Below are 13,424 nucleotides of genomic sequence, written 5' to 3' on the forward strand. Positions count from 1 at the left end.
CAAATGCAGAAAGTCTGGAACTATAATACATTACTACTTATTTCCGGGCCGTATCATGATGGTTCTGCACAAAGCCCAAAGCCTGTGTCTCGCCAGAGAGGGCTCCAAAAAGTGCTACCAGGCCAGCCTAGAGCTACAGTGCATGTGCGCGGGCGCGCGCGCCGCCCTTTACCGCGATTGCTTTCACTTTCGCGGCTGCCAGGGCCGGACTGGCCGTAGCGGGCACCGGGCAATCCCCTGGTGCGCCGCACGGGTGGTGGCCGGTTTTGGGCCCCTGGGGGCCGTTTTTGTTACAGGGCCGTTTTGCAGCATAGCTGCAAAATCGGCCCTATAACAAAATAGGCTGAAAACCGGCCCTGGCAAAGAGCTCGGCGGCACCCCCAACCCCCCCGGGGGGGTGGGAAGGGGGCGACCGCCAAGCACTTTGCCAGGACCTGTTTTGGTTCCCAGTCCGGCCCTGAAGGCCGCTTGGCATAGCCAATAGGTCTCGCTTTTAGGACCTTATAAGTATATAGTTATGCAACGGTTGCATGGCTAAACACTTATAAGGTCCCAAAGGCGAGACCTATTGGCTATGCCAATGCTTGTTTACCTTGAGGTGTCTACATTTCAAACACATTGCTCGAAATTTGACTGAGTTAGGGCATGAACTTTAGACAGAACAAGTTGGAAACCGAGAGAGGCAATCCCTGGTCCCTGTTTCCAATCTGTTCTGTTCAAAGTTCCTGCATTACCTCTGAGAAAGTGCGAGTTATATGTTTGAACATTGGACATCTCACATGCAGAAGAGCAGGCTTTTGGCTCTACTATGGGCCATTGTAATACGGCCCCAGACCATTGACACCATGACATATAATCAGGAACACTGGAATTATGTTTTTCTGGGTTTGCAATGTTCACCTAAAAAGAAATGTTGTTTCTAGCTCAAATGGATCAAAAGTACAGATAAAACGGTATTAATCAAAAAGCGCTATATATAAATCTGTGGAGCAGTGGCAGATCCTTCACACAGTGTAACAGGTCGCCTATCAGCTGCTGATTGTTGTGTTCTGGCTTAAGCTGATACTAATGTGGAGCACCTTTGCCTAGACATCTTTAATAGATGCAAAGTGACAAATAATGACATTATACTACTGCAGATTGCGCCACATAATGAAGCATAACTGACCGTCACGCTAACATCGCGCTGGTCTTTGTAAATTATCGCTTTGCTGCAATTGTTCAGAATTTGTTTTTAAAATTGTATACTCACTGTTTTGTTCGCATTAAATTGTCCTGCTGTCCCCCACTGACCGCATTGCCTGCACTTTAAAACGTTGATAGCACCATTCACCATTTGGGTGTTTGTATCCCTGCACGAGCGCCATCTTGGAAGTAGGGCTCAGACGCCCCCAAGACGTTTTACGGGGCTGCGCTCTAGTTCGAGCGAGCACCGCCTGGTAAATGGTATTTAGGGGCCAGTTGGTCGGCGCGCGGTCAACAGACTGACCGTCACGCTAACCTCGCGCTGGTCTTTGTAAATTATCGCTTTGCTGCAATTGTTCAGAATTTGTTTTTAAAATTGTATGCTCACTGTTTTGTTCGAATTAAATTGTCCTGCTGTCCCCCACTGACCGCATTGCCTGCACTTTAAAACGTTGATAGCACCATTCACCATTTGGGTGTTTGTATCCCTGCACGAGCGCCATCTTGGAAGTAGGGCTCAGACGCCCCCAAGACGTTTTACGGGGCTGCGCTCTAGTTCGAGCGAGCACCGCCTACCACACGCTATTTAGAGGCCATTATGGTCGCGCGCAGCGTACGCGCGCAGCGTCGCGCCGGAGGAGCGCCAGAGGAAAGCCCGTCTGTGCCCGTCCGGGCCAGGACGGGCCGTAGGGCCTCCCCCCCTGGTCGGCCGAGGGTCTACACCCCTGCTACCCTGAGATCTCTTCATCAAGGGAGAACTACGCTAGATGAGATAACGCTTGCCAGCCTTCGGTCGGAGACCTATTACAGGTAGAGGATGAATCGGTCACCACAAGTTCACAAGGCCTGATAATTGCCACACTCAACACACGATCCCTACATAAACACCATTTAGAGGTGTTCACACTGCTGGACGAGGGTGAGATTGACATCCTCGCGCTCTCAGAAACCTGGCTAGGGACTGCCTCAACACCAGACATTATAGCTGCTTTACCGCCCAACTTCGATGCTCGGTGGTATAACCGCCCAAAGGATAGTAGAGGGGGAGGGGTAGCCATCATGTTCAAAAGGAATCTTAAGGTAACACAAATCATCGCAGAAAACTGTGCTGGAGCAGAAGTCCTAGGGATAAAAATATCATTGAAATCCTCATGTATATTGCTTCTCTTAGTATACCGTCCTCCGCAGAGCTCGCCGGAATTTAATGATTCCTTCTTCGAACTGTTGACCGATCTGGCATCCAGATACAAGTCCCTGGTAGTGGTTGGGGACTTTAACTATCATTGGGACGAGATCCCCAGGGGGCCCACTGCGTCCGAGTTTGGAACTAACCTTGCCACTCTCCATTTAAACCAGCATGTAAAAGGGCCCACCCATGAGAAGGGACATACCCTTGACCTTGTCTGGTCCTCCCTTCCACGAATGGAAATCCTGGAAGTCAGCCCTTGCATTTGGTCAGATCACTATCTGATTAAGTGCTGGGTTCCAGGAGAGCCTTTAGCAGCGGCCCCTCCACAAACAAGGAGGAAGGTTCGCCCATGGAAGAAGCTCAAGGCCGATTCTTTAGTCTCAACTCTACTCTCCTTCCCCCCTCCGAAGATGAAGCAGGAGAACCTGGATGCAGAGACCACGACCATCATGGCCTGGATTCGCTCTGCTTTAGATAAACTTGTCCCAGAACGATCGGAGCTCACTCGGAAAAAAGGGAAAGGAGCCCCTTGGTTTGACGCATCCCTCAGGGAAAAGAAGCAAGCTCTCAGGAAGGTGGAGCGAAGTTGGAGACGGGATTATGGGCCTACAGAGTCATTAACGTACAAAACTCTTCTAGCCAGTTACAAACGGGCCATCCTGGCTAGGAAATCCGCCTTTTATGAGGGTCGGATCAGGGAGGCTACGAATAAACAAAGGGAAACCTTTATTATTCTAAGGGAACTCACGCAGCTGAATGACAAAAGCGGCGGCCTAGCCCAGCCTGACTGTGACACCTTCCAAGGATTTTTTCTCCAGAAGGTGCAGGATATCCTGATGGATATTTCTACGCTCTCTGATAGCTTACCAACGCAACCCTGTTCAGACAGCTTGCAGTCTGCGGGGGTTTTTCTTAACTTCCCGGATATCGATGGAGAGCACCTGACAGAACTGGTTAGCCACATCAAATCAGGATCCTCCAGTGATCCCTGCCCTCCGAAAATCTTCAAACTGGCTTTGCCAGGCATTCAACCCCAGTTGTTGCATTTACTAAATGCTTCTCTGGAAGCGGGTTACCTCCCAGCATCTCTGAAGGAAGCCAGAGTCTCCCCACTTCTGAAGAAAGCGGGCACTGACCCCAAAGCATTGAAAAACTACAGGCCTATTTCTCAACTGCCTTTCCTAAGTAAGATCTTGGAAAAACATGTCCTGAACGCAGTAGCCAATTATCTTGAGGAACACCATCTCCTGCATGCCAGGCAGGCGGGCTTCCAACCACAACACAGTACTGAACTGGTTATGGCCACGGTCACCGACGAGTTAAGAATAAGAGCAGATAATAAACAACCCTGCGCTCTTATTCTGCTCGACCTATCGGCAGCTTTCGATAAGGTCAGCCATTCCATCTTGCTGAGCCGTATCACGAAGCTGGGGATTGCTGGCCAGGCATACAAGTGGTTGGAGTCCTTCCTGTCGGGTCGCACTCAGAGGGTTCAGATGGGGGACCAGCTATCTGGGATTAAGGATGTGACATGGGGGGTGCCTCAAGGGTCCGCACTCTCCCCTTTATTGTTTAATATCTATCTGCAACCCCTGATAGAAGAACTCACGCGCAGGAACTGTGAGGTCTTTAACTACGCAGATGACACGCAGTTACTGGTTCGGCTGGGAGATACACCAGAGGCCCATGAATCAGTTAGGAATCTTCTGAGATTCACGGTCAACTGGATGACTAACAACTTCCTCAAAGTAAATGCAGAGAAAACGGAGGTGTTGGTGGTAACCAACAAAGCCAACCCCTGGGATTATTTGTACTGGCCCCCAGAACTCGGCAAAACTCCTATCCCCGGCACAGTAGTGAAGAGTCTTGGCCTAAAGATCGATGCGGATCTTACCATGGCCCCTCAAGTGTCGGCTGTGGTGGGCTCCTGCACAGCCGTGATGCGGCAGTTACGTAAGCTAACTACCATTCTCTCAGCCTCCACGCTGCAAACCATCGTTTCAGCGACTGTCATCTCGAGGCTAGATTATGGTAATGCTCTGTACCTGGGCCTATCACAGAAGCTGATGAGGAAACTGCAGGTTGTGCAGAACGACGCGGCCAGACTGGTCTTCTCTCTTCCCAGAAGTTCGCACGCATCCACTCTTCTTCGCAAACTGCATTGGCTTCCCGTGAAGCTTAGGGTCCAATTCAAAGGCCTCAGCATGGCCCACAAGGCGCTCTTTGGCAATGCCCCGGAATATGTCAAACAGCGCCTGAGGAAGTATGTTCCCGGTAGGCCCTTACGCTCGGGGTCTGTCCCAAATCTGGCTCAACCCAGATTCAATTTAAAAACCAAAGGAGGTTGTGCTCTCTCAGTGCTCATTCCTCAACTCTGGAATGATCTTCCATCTAGTCTGAAGGAAGACTCTCACCTACTCTCCTTTAGGAAAAAATTGAAGACATATTTGTTCGGAAAGGTAACATCTTCAGTCTAATTGGAGCAGGAAGATGGTTGTGTAGGCCTTATTATGTTCTTGGTCTTCTGTCTAGCGCTTAGAGACCGGTGGTGATAGGCGCTTTATAAGAACCATATAACATAACATAACATAATTTCTTTCCTGAATGCATAATTTTGACAACTTTGTCGCATATTGTGGTCATCCACTGCTGCATAATTCCAGTGGCCCTGCATATAATGCTGTCTGCCATTCCTGGCTTCTCAGCAAACAGCATGTTGCATTCTGGGGCTTATAACTTTGCTTTGAGTGCTGCCCAGATTAGCTCAAAATTCCAGTATGCAAAGTGGTTTTGGCTACAATGCCTTAATTGGTTAAATATGTCATGCATGACATTAAGCCACTTATCAAATATGCTTTACATTGTTACAAAGTAATCTAGTTCATTTTTTTAAACTGTGTGCTTCACACACAAAACCAAAGTTAACTCTGCTCACATATTTTGTGAGGGTTCGGTCTTTGATTCACATCATGCATGAAAACAAGCATTGATGTGGTATCTCACAGCAAATATTAAAAAATAATCCCTGTTTCATAGGGCATGTTATGTAAGTGCATTCAATATATCCTTTGTGGTTTCATAAGTTGGGGTAACAGCAGTAGACAATCCTTTTTCATAGGACAGACAAATCTTGCGCAGTAACAGTGTAAGCTTCTGTCCATCAGGGGACAGGTACAAAGAGAGCAGCAGCAGTGCAAGCTTCCCACATCACAGGACATGTACAAATGAGGTAGGAGAGTGAAAGCTTTGCTTCCTCACAGATCAGGTGCATTATAGGAGTAGCAAAGTAAGATTCCGTTACTCACTGCAGTGAGCACGTGCAATCTTCCTTTCACCTCCTGCAAGCTTTCATTACTCACAGATCGAGCACAGATAAGGCCTGAGTGACATGTAGGTTACAGATAGATTCCTGGAGCAAGAGCTTAGCTCACTGAGAGAAATATATAGGTGGATGAGTAGGTGAAAATGCCAGATCTGGCATCATTATCACTAAGATGATATTCGATGTCAGCATCCTCAAGGTCCTTCTACGTTCATCTCATCTTTTGTGTAGTGGTAAGCCTAATACAGAGTTTCACTTCACAACGAAGGTACAATATCGGCAGTATCAGCGCTAACTTCCCTAACACACAGAATAAGTAAAAGCAGGTGGCAAAAGCAGGTTGAACATCACATGATTCTCACACGAACAGATCAGGTACAATACAGGTAGCTAACATTACAAAGAAGGAGAGTGGAGTTAAAGGATTGTTGTACACTCTCCGCAAACAGACATAAACATACAGGAAGTACAACTCACCTGGTAGAAACAGCCAAACTTCCTATAGAATTACCATATATTCATGGGTTTTATGACATAAGCATTCATGGCTAAACCACACGTGCCTCAACAATGCGGTCGCAACAACGAATGCGTCTTATCCAAGCATTCCTTTACAACACATGCCTTTACAACGAAAGCATGATTGCTAAAGGGATGTGCATGGCAAATTGCATATTCCAGCCCACTTGCCCTGTGCCTTAACACCAGATACTCCAGTCCTGTAATCCACCCCTCCCCAGCCCTTAAAACTACCTTGACCCCTCACCCTAAGCCCTAACACTCGGTCCCTGCCCTGATCAATACCTTGACCCCGCGCCCATAGCCCTAAAATCCTGCACCCTACCACGCTTTCCCACCCTAAGCCCTAAACCTGATCCTGTTCTGTCCTTAAAACTACCCTTTACCCCGCCCTGAGGCCTAAAATCCAGGCCTCTGCCAAAAACTACCCTGACCACCGCCCCCCTCGGCCTGAGCTCTAAACCTGCCCCCCTGCCCTTAAGCTATCTCTTCCCCTCCCCCCGCCCTGATGCCTTAAACTCTGCCCCATGCCAAAAACTGCCCCAGGCCCACCCACCCTGAGCCCTAAAACCGACCCCCACCCCTAAAAACCATGCCCCCAAACCCAGTCCCAGCCCCACTTACCTGTCCGCATCTGAAGCTTCTTGTCCCGATGCTTCCTGTTCCTCTTCCTGCCCATACGGACATCTAGACCGCTGTCTGACCTTAACCATGCACATGCGTGGTTAAGGCAGATGCGTGGGTCAGGCAAGCGTTGTTCCGCTTGTGGGGAAACGGCTTATGTGGGTCAGCCTGCGTAGTAAAGGACATTTCCCATATTCATGTTTTCACATAGGATGATGAACCCTCGCCTGCCTAGTGTACTGTGCGTTAACGATGGTTTCCACATCCAGAACTAGGAAGAATCCAAAAGTACTACAGTTCACAGGTTGCACAGTTTCCTAGTTATGGGTTCCCTAGTTTGGATGAGATTCTGTCCCTCAAGTCAACATTTATCTCCTTCCTTTCTTAAACTCAGGCCTACATTAAAACTGTGTGTGAGCACGATAACATTTTTACCTGTATCTCCCAACTACAAGATTCTAAACAGAAGGATTGAGCAGCCTACTTTTCTTTTCTTTCACCATATTTCGCCACTCGAATATTCCCCTTCTGGGGTCAGATGTCATCCTCTGTACTATAGATTTTAGTACCTCACATCAAATATTAAAAAATAATCCCTGTTTCATAGGGCATGTTATGCAAGTGCATTCAATATATCTTTTGCAGTTTCATAAGTTGGGGTAACAGCCGTAGACACAACCCTTTTTCATGGAACAGACACATCTTGCGCAGTAACAGTGTAAGCTTCTGTCCATCAGGGGACAGGTACAAAGAGAGCAGCAGCAGTGCAAGCTTCCCACATCACAGGACATGTACAAATGAGGTAGGAGGAGTGCAAGCTTTGCTTCCTCACAGATCAGGTGCATTATAGGAGTAGCAAAGTAAGATTCCTTTACTCACTGAAGTGAGCAAGTGCAATCTTCCTTTCACCTCCTGCAAGCTTTCATTACTCACAGATCAAGCACAGATAAGGCCTGAATGACATGTAGGTTACAGATAGATTTTAGAGCAAAAGCTTAGCTCACAGAGAGAAATATACAGGTGGATGAGTAGGTGAAAATGCAAGATCTGGCATCATTCTCACTAAGATGATATTCCATCCCAGCATCCTCAAAGTCCTTCTACTTTCACTCTGAGAACTGCTGTCAGTGCAGTAGCTACTGTAAATCCTGAAGCCATATCCTGCAGCCCTGCTGCTGTCACTTCATTTAGATTTACCTGCTGCCTTTCATGTGCACATTTGTCAAAGGCTAGGCCCTTGCTCTACGGTCCTGCTCTACAGAGACCTTTCCTGCTTGTAGTGTGAAAGGAGGGAGAGGGAGAGGGAGTGACGTGCCTCGTATGGCAAAAACAAAAAACACAACTTCCTGCTGATATTTTGTTGACCTCCCGCCATTGTCTTTTCTGTCTGTATATTCCTCTTTTCTCATTCCTTTCCCTCAACACAGCTTCGACCACTTTCCATTCTCTTCTTTCCTACATTTAACTCTTTCTCATTCTGTTTCCCTCCGTATTTTGGCTTACATTTCTATCTCTTTCAGTCTCTTTCATTTTTTGTTTCACCTTCATTTGTATTTTCACCATTTTCTAGTATCCTGAACTCTTCCAGACTCTTCATTCACACTTGCTTATCTCTTACCCTCTTCAGTGCCAACTTAATCTAATATCTATACCTCGTTCATACTTTTCTCGCCTTTCCCCACTCTTTCAAACATCACTCACACATCCCTTCTTTTTCTAACTTGTCTCTACTCTTTTAGGGGCATATTAACAAGGCGGCGATATGAAATTATCGCCGCTTTTGCGTCCGTTTTCGGGCGAAAAGCGGGGATAATTTCATCGCCTTATCAGCTAAAACACGCTATCGCGTGTCTTGCTGACTTAGCGCCCGTTTCCAGCATGCCTAACTTTGCATCGCTAATGAGATGCAAAGTGGGCGTGGCTGTGAAACCAACCGGGGAAAATATCGCGAAAGCAGCTTCACAATATTAACAAGGAAGGGTAGCGATTTTTTAAATCGCGTTAAGTATGCCTTAATGCAGGAATTTAATGTCTGTTAAATTCCTGACTAAGGCATACTTAAGATGGGGGGTGGATTTTGTGGCTAAGACCACAGGCCCTATCATCTAGGATATCGCCGTTTTCCACCATGGAAAGCCATTTTCCTTTGGTTTTGTTTTGTTTGCCATAAGTTGGCAGGGTATGCTCAGACGTGAGTCCATTGCTCACTTTGCCACTGGATTCAAGCAAGCCTGGCTGAAGACGGCTGAAATGCCAGAAACCGGTCCTAGGAAGTTTGTTTCCGGTCCAGGGAAGACATGGCTTGGCAGTTCGGGCTGGACTGTTCCCATAAGGCACAGGGTCAGACTGATTTGCATATGGCCATGTCTGAACTGGGGTGGCAGAGTGGGCTAAAGAACGGTGATGGATTAAACCCAGATCAGTTGACTGGGGGTGAGTGCTTGCAATGTTCAACACTCCCTCCATCATTTCCTTTGGTTTTGCTTCAAACGGCAATATCCACACTATCTCTGGAATTTTTATTGCCTCGGCGATGCGCGTTGTTAATAACACGCTAACCGGGCGATAAATTCCAGAGATAGCCGGCGATAAATATGCAAGCGCTAAGCACGCTTTGCAATATTTATCCCCGCCCTTGTTAATATGCCCCTTAATATTTTTGTATTTTTTTCATTTTTATTTTTTAAATGTTCTCTTACTCTGAACTCTTCCAAACTCTTCATTCACACTTGCTTACCTCTCACCCTCTTACGTGTCAATGTAATCTATTATACATACCTGCTTCATTCTATTCTCACCTTTCCCCACTCTTTCAACCCCTCTATCACTCGCATACCCCTTCTCTTTATGATTTGCCTCTATTGTGTCTGTATCCATTTGCACCACCGAGGGCCGGAACAAGGATTTTTGTCATCCTTAGTTCAAGGTACATTTTTATGTACCACCCACTTTAGCAGTTGCACCACATTTGCTGTTTCATCTGGAAATATGACACCCCCGGCTGGTGGCTGCCAAAGCATCTACCTAGTATTGTCTTTCCCCAAAATTGTTCTTCTTTTCATGCGTCTCGCAATGTCTTCTATTCTCACAGCTTCTATCTTGCACTTGTAGCTATGCTCCAAAATGTCTTCACCGCCTTGACTTTTAGGCCGAAGAACTTACTTGCATTCTTAAGCCACCAAAATTAAACCATCGGAGTAGAACCTCGTGCTCCACTGTCCTTCCAAGAGCTGAAAGGAAGTACCGAACAATAAAACAAGCATTTGCAATGCAATCGGTCTCGCCTTTGGGGACCTTATATGTATTTAGCTATGCAGCACATTGGCCTGGGTGCTGAAACATCTACTGTTCTTTAACAGGGAGGGAAAGTAAGCACTAAACTGCGTAACACCCCAGGTATGGGAACACATGGAGAAAAATATTGCCTTTCAGCGGGAAATGGTGGTCCAAAGCTCTGTTTTTGATATAAAATCAGGGCATTCTGTGGTCATACCACCAAAAATACAAGATTTGAAAAACATATTATTGTCTACGGGTGCTGTTGGAAAACAATTTCTATGGACTGCAATCTAGAGAATGCTAAAGTGATTCTGGTATTTTACTGACCTCTGCTTGTTGTACTTTAGAATTTGGGACCACGTAGGAGGCAGGGCCCTACCCCTGTCTATCTCGGTAATAGTGAACCGCGAATGGTTAATGCGGTATGTACAAGTGCTTTGTGTAACGTTTTAGCTATGAATGCACTGTGTATACGCTATTATACATCACTACGCGGGTTCCATTTTGTATCAGAGGCCCTCTTATGGTTGCCCTCACATAGACTATACAGCACGAAGCGAATACGGGCCTTTTTGAGCACATGTGCCTTTCCTTGACTTTTCTGTGACCTGGGCATCTCGGCTCTGCTGCCCCAGGTCAAACTGGTCTCACGAGTTCCCCGTCCTTCGGCCACCTGTGATTAGCATCAGGGCTTGACACACCATAAAACCTTTTCATCCTACACAAGCCTCCAGCTAATCTTTTTCACACCTGACTGTTCCTGTTTTATGGCTTGCTTTCCCAAACAGGAGATGCTCATGTTTATTGGGGCCTATCGATATCTGATGTGGGATCTGAGCCTTGCTGGGTAAATAATTGCGGGCTGGCTTAACTGGAATGTGGGATGGTCATCATGACTCTGCTCTTTCGTTTGTAATATATACTTTTGAATGACCATACCATAAACTGAAGAATGTGTGCCTGAAGCACAAGAATCTGTATATAAGGGAAGACTGTTTTTTGTTCTGGAGACTGCCTCATTCAGTTGCTAAGGCTTCTGTGCGACGTAGTCTCACTAATTGGAGTTTAATAAAGATGTCTTTTCATATTTCAGCTTCTGTTGCCAAGTTCTTTGTTATATTATCAAGATATGCAGACTTTTATAATACCACATCAGGAAGTACTCGAAGTCATAGGGTGCTACCCCTAGCACCTCTGGGGTCTCAATAATTGGAGTACTTCAGTTGGCGCCCAACGTGGGGCCTCATCAGAGAAGTGACTTTCTGTGGGAGTGATCTTGTCAGGAGACTGAAATCTACTGGAAGGACAGAACGGGATTCTACCAAGAAGGTACTCTGTGCACAGGGATTCTGGAGATTCTTTGATTATGTAGTCCGGTATATTTCTGCTCTTCCTGATTTTGATCCTCCACATGATGTCACTCAAAAGGTGAGAAAAAGAACCCTTTTGGCGTGAGTATTATAAAAGACGTTTGGGCATGTAGAACTTGACAATTAGAATTTGGATAACCTTTTGATTATTAAGAATAAGAATTAAGTATAAGTGGGTCGCTCCCAGTCCTTTGGTTCTTTGGGTCTTTAATTTGGTTATCGCAATTACCAAAGCCGAGGGGTTGGTTTCTTGGTTTCTGATTTGGTCATTGCAATTACCAAAACCGAGGGTCTCGCATATTTGCGAGTTTATTGGTAGAGATAAACCCTTGAAGTTTGAAGCTAGATTAGTGAGCTATAAGATGCCTGATCTTAGCAAATTTGGAAATGTAGCTTTTGGTTTGTATAGGTTTGGATATGCGAATTGCAATTTGTGTAGGCAGGTAATGAGGAGATATTTCTCCATTTGGTTTTGATTATAATACTTGCGTTTTCCGCAGTATTTTTGGCATGCCTGTTTGTAAGCTCACATGGAAAAATGTGTTGCTTTTTGTTTTGAAAGGTACCATAGTGTGGGAAATATCTAAATAGGTTAGATTTAAAAACATATTTCTTCCTTGGTGATTTTGTATCCACAGGGAATTAAAATATGACATAATACAAAACAAGGATCCTTCGTTCTGCGCAGTTTCACGAATGAAGATATGCACAACGATTTTGTGTGGTGTTCTGCTAGGCAGAGCTAGTGAATTGAGCGCATTCACTACTTCTTGGACATGCATCTGTCTGTGGGGCTGTTTATGCAGCCTCGTGGAACACTATTAAAAAGCGTTGCTTGTAAATATGACCTACAACCAGTATTTGCAAATGGTTTGTTTCAAGTATAGTCTGTGAGCTGTTCTTTCTTTCTGTCATGCGTATTGATTTGTAAGTCAACTGTGTGTTTAAATGTCTGTGTTTTTTTTTATCATTAGTGCAACTTCTGTAAGTAAATTGCGACGGCGCTATTTATGAAAAATGGCTAAAGCGCGCTGTATTGTCTGTTTAACCCCTTTCTGTTTATGTCTGAAATGAGCTCAATACGTGTTTGTGGGTCTTCTGATGTTTCCAGTCTGTTAAGTAGATTCCTGGTTAATTAATATCAAGTAGAAACTTAAAACAAAAATCCAGAAATGAACAATGTGATGTGCTACAATAGCTATGTGTTGCTCTTTAATTTATAGAATGAGCAATTGTGCACATATACAAAACTGCCGTTAAATGCTTAAAGGATAAAATTAGAAACACATTCAATAGATATAAATCAGGCCCCAAAAACGAAATTATCTATTTTTGCAAAAGTAAATAAATTTACTGCATTTTCCTTAGATGCATTATATTAGATGTTCACAGGCAAACTTTTCAGCTGCAGTATATTTGATAGAAATGTTCATTCAGCCAGCACCTTCCCAGTTGAACACGGGTGGAATTTGGCAGGACCGTCCTTTTAAATGAAAGTGGCGCAAAAATGTGATGCGTTTCAAGATGGGCTTAGGCGTGTGAGTTAATGTGTCCAAAATGATAGGCAAGGGATGCAGCTTGTTTTTTATACATGGAATTATCACAAAAACGAATAATTGGGATTTTTTAAAAGAAAATTATTAATCATGGGAAAAATTATTTTTAAAAAAGTAAGTGCTTTTCAAAATCGTTTTTTGATATTTATAAAGCTTAATACTCATACTATGACCTCCTAGCATTAAAATTTGATTTAAGTTGTGTTGCATCACTAAAATGACAAGCATTCGCGCGTACAATTTTTCCCTTGGCGCAGGCGCAAACAAGCTCATTTTTATAAAGTATAAGTTATTATTTCCAATGCCTGACTCATGGGTTATGTAATAGACATTCTGGTAATGCATATTATGCAAGAAAATTGTAGGATATTCATTTTTTA

The sequence above is a fragment of the Triturus cristatus genome, chromosome 10 (genome assembly GCF_964204655.1).
Source record: "Triturus cristatus chromosome 10, aTriCri1.1, whole genome shotgun sequence".
In the NCBI taxonomy this organism is placed as follows: Eukaryota; Metazoa; Chordata; class Amphibia; order Caudata; family Salamandridae; genus Triturus; species Triturus cristatus.